This window comes from Humulus lupulus, chromosome X (genome assembly GCF_963169125.1).
Source record: "Humulus lupulus chromosome X, drHumLupu1.1, whole genome shotgun sequence".
Classification (NCBI taxonomy): Eukaryota; Viridiplantae; Streptophyta; class Magnoliopsida; order Rosales; family Cannabaceae; genus Humulus; species Humulus lupulus.
This window is the reverse complement of record NC_084802.1, coordinates 144,355,864-144,362,144: the sequence shown is the minus strand read 5'-3', so window position 1 is coordinate 144,362,144 and position 6,281 is coordinate 144,355,864. Positions and strand designations below refer to the sequence as shown.

At 33.9% G+C, this 6,281-nt stretch overlaps 1 non-coding gene across 1 annotated transcript; it reads left to right on the top strand.

The window, feature by feature from the left end:
* Window positions 1-4,767: 4,767 nt before the first annotated feature.
* On the top strand, window positions 4,768-4,874 carry LOC133807694 (small nucleolar RNA R71). Its single transcript, XR_009879594.1, has one exon. It is a non-coding gene; the product is annotated as a small nucleolar RNA R71 (small nucleolar RNA).
* Window positions 4,875-6,281: the final 1,407 nt, after the last annotated feature.

The following is a 6,281-nucleotide window of genomic DNA, read 5'->3' as shown; positions in this document are numbered from 1 at the left end:
ATATAAAACAAATAGAGAAAATAAAACACCAATTATCAAGATCAAGTAGGAATCAAAAAGCATGGTAAACAGGGTCCTTAAGGAGGATCTCATCCACTTCATGGGTTTTCAATTCTAAAAACGGTTTTAATTTTTGTCCATTAACTTTAAATATATCACCATTTTTAGGATTTTCAACTTCAATAGCTCCATGTGGAAAAACAATACGAACAATGTACGGGCCGGACCACCTAGAGCGTATTTACCAGGAAAAAATGCAAACGAGAGTTCTATAAAAGGACTTTCTGACCTGGAGAAAAATATTTTTGTCATGGTAAAATTTCATGCGATCCTTATACTTTTTTGAATAGTCATATGCATCATTCCTAATTTCGTCTAGTTCATTTATTTGAAGCTTTCGTTTCTCACCCGCCTTGTCTAAAGAAAAGTTTAACTACATAATTGCCACAAAGGCTCTATGTTCTAACTCAACAGGTAAGTGACACGCCTTCCCATACATAAGTCTGTAGGGTGACATGCCTATGGGTGTTTTGTACGCGGTACGATACGCCCATAATGCATCAATGAGTCTTAAGGACCAATCTTTCCTAGTTGGATTCACAGTTTTTTCTAAAATGTGCTTAACTTCCCTATTAGACACTTCGACTTGACCACTATTTTTGTGGGTGATATGGTGTTGAGACTTTATGTGTAATGCCATATTGTTTCATCAAATGTTCAAATGGCTTATTAAAAAAGTGTGTACCGTTATCACTAATGATAGCACGTGGTGAACCAAAATGTGAAAATATATTTTCTTTCAAAAACTGAAGCACAACTTTATGGTTATTAGTGTGGCATGCAATAGCTTCAACCCATTTAGACACATAATCAACTCCAAGAAGAATATAAAAGTTACCAAAAGAGTTAGGAAATGGTCCCATAAAATCAATGCCCCAAACGTCAAATATGTCAATAATAAGAATAGAATTTAAGGGCATCATGTTTCTTTTAGTTAAACTTCCTAACTTTTGGCAACGTTCACAAGCTTTACAATAAACATATGTATCATGAAAGATAGTAGGCCAATAGAAACATCATTGTAAAACTTTAGCAGCTCTTTTCTTACCACCAAAATGCCCTCCACATGCATGATCGTGACAAAAAGTTATGATTTTAGATTGGTCACAATTTGGAATGCATCTTCTAATTATTTGATCATGACAGTATTTAAACAAGTAAGGATCATCCCAAATAAATTTTTTCACCTCAGAATAAAATTTAGATTTATCATGCTTAGACCAATGAGATGGTATTTCTTTGGTGACCAAATAATTAACAATATAAGCATACCAAGGCAAGGAAGAAACATGCACCAATTGTTCATCAGGAAAAGTTTCAGTGATAGGAGTGGAATCATGTATAGTTTCAACAACTAGTCTAGATAAATGATTAGCAACAACATTTTCCGATCCTTTTTTATCACGTATTTCTAAGTCGAATTCTTGTAAAAGTAGGATCCAATGGATCAAACGAGACTTAGCAACTTTTATCGAAAAGAGATATTTTAATGTAGCATGAACAGAATAAACAATACTTTTAGACCCTAACAAATAAGATCTAAATTTCTCCAATACAAAAACAAACAGCAAGCAATTCTTTTTCGATTGTGGAATAATTTAATTGAGCATCATTTAAAGTTTTGCTAGCATAATAAATTACATGAGGTATTTTTTCAAGTCTTTGTCCAAAGACAGCACCTATAACATAATCAGAAGCATCACACATTATTTCAAAAGGTATTTTCCAATCAGGGGGTCAAATAATGGGTGCAGTAGTCAACAACTTTTTTAATTTTTCAAAGGCAACATGGCAATTATTATCAAAGACAAAAGCATTTTCTTTTCCAAGTAAACGGCATAAAGGCCGAGAAATTTTGCTAAAGTCTTTTATAAATCGTCTAAAGAATCCGGCATGGCCTAGGAATGATCTAATTTCTTTCATAGTTTTAGGTGGGGGAAGTTTTGAAATAAGATCAACTTTAGCTTTATCAACTTCTATTCCCTCAGATGAGATTACATGACCAGAATCAATTCCTTTTTTAACCATAAAATGACATTTTCCCCAGTTGAGCACAAGGTTTTTCTCTTTGCAACGAATTAAAACAAGTGACAGATGGTGCAAACATTCATCAAAGGAGGAACCAAACACAGAAAAATCATCCATAAACACTTCAAGAAATCTTTCAACCATGTTAGAAAAAATTGAAATCATACACCTTTGAAAAGTCGCAGGTGCATTGCATAATCCAAAAGGCATGCAACGATAAGCAAAAGTCCCAAAAGAGCATGTAAATGGGTCTTTTCTTGATCTTCTGGGGCAATGGGGATTTGGTTATATCCCGAATACCCATCAAGAAAACAATAATATGCATGGACAACTAAACCATCAAGCATTTGATCCATAAAGGGTAATGGAAAATGGTATTTTCTAGTAACATTATTCAGCTTTCTATAGTCTATGCACACTCTCTACCTCGTTTGTACTCTAGTAGAGATTAATAAATTTTTCTCATTTTCAACAACGGTGATCCTAGACTCCTTAGGCACAACTTGAACTGGACTAACCCATTGACCATCAGAAATATGGTAAATGATACACCTACGTCTAATAATTTTATGACCTCTTCTCTAACTACTTCTTTCATATTTGGATTTAGCCTTCTTTGAGATTCCCGAGAGGTTTTAGCATTCTCTTCTAGATGGATTCTATGCATACATATGGATGGGCTAATTCCTTTAATGTCTCCAATGGTCCAACCTATGGCCTCTTTATGTTTTCTAAGGACATATAACAATTTATCTTCTTTTTCTTTATCTAAAGCGGGTGCTATGATAACAGGTAAGGTTTCAGACTCTCCTAGAAAAGCATATTTTAAATTTTCTGGCAAAGGTTTAAGGTCTAACTTTGGAGACTCAGAAATTGATTGAACATGATCTAAGGGTAAACAAGGTTCAACTTTGGTTTCATTTAAGTGTATAGATTCTAGCAAAGAATTAACATCATCATTAGAGTCATCAGCATGCAAGTTCATACCAAAGTATTTTTCACAAAAGTCAAGTAAGTAATTTCCATCCTCTTCACAAATACTATCTATCATGTTAACTTCATGCACTTCATCACACTCAACAGATTTAGCAACATTAATGACATTCAACTCAACTGTCATATTTCCAAAAGATAATTTCAAAATACCATTACGACAATTAATGATTGCATTAGATGTAGCTAAGAATGGTCTACCTAAAATGATAGGAATTTGAGCATGCTTATTTTCCATAGGTTGAGTATCAAGAACAATGAAGTCAACAAGAAAATAAAATTTATCAACTTTGATTAAAACATCCTCTATAATGCCTCTAGGAATTTTCACGGGACGATCGACTAATAGAAGTAGGTTTTAGTTCACCAAGACCAAGTTGCTTATAAATAGAATAAGGCAATAAATTCACACTAGCAGCCAAATCAAGTAAAGCCTTGTTAATAAAATGATCACCAATAATGCATGAAATTGTGGGACACCCAGGATCTTTATATTTAAAAAGATTCTTATATTGAATAATGGAACTAGCTTGTTCAGTTAAAAATGCCTTTTTAGGAACATTAGTGTTTCTTTTAACAGTACAAAGATCCTTTGAAAATTTAGAGTGGGCAGGAATTTGTTTAATGGCATCTAAGAAAGGGATATTGATACTAACTTGTTTAAAAACTTCTAAGATGTCATTATATTGGCCGCCTTTTTTAATTGGAAGTAATATTTGTGGGAATGGGGCTTTTGGAATGAAAGGATGGATTGGAGTTTCCTTGCTTGAAGAGTCATTGGCATTAGAACTAGAAGGCTGACTCATTTCTTTTTCTTTTTCTTTTTCAACTTCGGGTATGTAATCGGGTTTGACAATGTTCTTTCCGGACCTAAGAGTTGAAATTGATTTGACTTCTCCAATATGACTAGATTTTCCTATCTCATATTGACCTTTTGGATTAGGGATAGGTTGACTAGGGAATGTTCCTTTTTCTCTATCAGCTAAAGCAGTGGCGAGTTGTCCTACTTGTGTCTCGAGTTTGGTAATTGATTGAGATTGATTTTGTAGGATTTGTTGAGTGGATTGCATAAACTTTTGTAAAGTATTTTCTAAGGTAGGTTTCCTTTGTTCAGGATATGGTTGATTTTTTGGGGCATGAGTTTGGTTTTGTGTGTTGTATTGGTGCCCTTGATTCATTTGGGGTTGGTTTTGTCCCCGTGAAAAGTTCGGATGGTTTCTCTAATTTAGATTGTAGGTGGATGAAAATGGGCTATCATTTGGTTTCCCATAAGAATGAAGAGCACTGGCCTCCTCAGAAAAGGCTTCTTGGTAGGAAGGACATGATTGGGCATTATGGCAAGGACTAGAACATATAGAAAAAACATCTTTTCTTGGTTGTATTGGAGAATTTATAGTTTGGCTTATGGCTAAAGCTTCTACTTTCCTCACTAATTTGTCTAAGGATGTTCTTAAGTCTAATTCATCTTTTACTTCATACCTTCCTCCTATTTTTGGTGAATTAGTTGACCTAGACCTAGGATCAAAACAATTCCATAGTTGTGAATTGACAGACAAATCTTCAAGGGCGTCCCAAGCCTCTTGTCCTTGAAATTTTAAAAAATTTCTGGTATGCATAGATTGAATCATTTGACGATTAGAGGGAGTCAAACCATCTTAAAAATATTTTACAAGTCTCTATTTTTCAAAACCATGATGAGGACATTTTAATAATAAATCTTTAAATCTTTCCCAACATTCATAAAACTCTTCATTATCTTTTTGAAAAAAATCGGAGATTTCTCTCCTTAAACTATCAGTTTTAGACATAGGAAAAAAATTCAGCAAGAATTTATTATAAAGTTGATCCCATGTAGTTATAGACGCCGTGGGAAGGGAATTTAACCAAGCTTTTGATTTGTCTTTTAATGAAAAAGGAAACAATCTTAGTTTGACCGACTCATCATAAATTTTTTAAAATTTAAATGTTGAGCAAATTTCTAAGAAATCTTTGACATGCATGTAAGGATCCTCTCTATCTAACCCTTAAAAAGCTGGCAACAATTGAATGATTGCTGGTTTAATCTCAAAATGAGTAGTAGAAGTTGTAGGAAAAACAATGCATGATGGAGCATTAGATGAAATGGGTGCAAAATATTCAAGCAAAGTTTTTTAAAGCACAACATTTTCATCAACATGATTAGCAATTGGTTCCATGATGCTCAAATTCTTACTAACACTTTCAATTTCAAACAAAGATAGATGTCTTTTTACTAATCGATTTTTAGAGTTACGTTCCCAATGATGCATACAATTTTCACAAACAAGGTAACAAAGATAATCTCAAACAAGCAATTTTCTGATGTGGAAGATCAGTTAAAACTGCAAGCACAGAGCATACTTATAATTTTTAGAGATTTCACAACAATATAATTTTTATGGTTCACTTATCCCCAGGCCTATTTCATTCCACTTACTCGCGCACTACTAACAACTCCCCGAGGTTAATTAATAGAGGCGGATTGGGAATTTTGTTCAAATTTCCTTTAAGTAAAAATTGTTTATAGTGAAAGGACAAGATTTAGGTTTCCTTTTTTAATTTTCAAGAGAAAATACGACACTGATAATTTTATAGTGGTTCAGCCCCAATATATTGGTAATAGCCTAATCCACTTAGAGTTTGAAATATAGATCTGCACTCAAGATCAGATGAACTTGTGTCAACTGAGTTTCTTAAGTGTAAATGCAAGAAAATACAAGATTTCTCTCAGAATACAAATGCTCTCTCAGAAAAATTAGAATTTGAATCCCTTCAATGATGCCATGAGCTATTTATTTATAGGAGGATTGTACAAATCGAAATCCCTCATAATCTGGATATTCCAGTTCCTCTCACCAATATTTAATTAATAATAAAATTTAAAATACAACAATATGCGATTTCTTTGGGATAATCTGAGAGATTCCCGTTTTGGGTACGACTAATTCTAGTTGAAGTCGTTACTGAAATTTCGCTGCATAATGATGATCTGTCTGGTCGACCAACTTCACTCCTTGAAGTGAAACTGGTTGGCCAAAGCACCCTTCCAGTTAGGCAAAACTTTTGACTGACCAGATACACTTGACTCCAAGATGACTGGTCAGCCAAAATGATTGCTGGTCGGCCAAAGTGACTAACTGGTCGGCCAAAATAGATGACTGATCGGCCAAAACGACTGACTG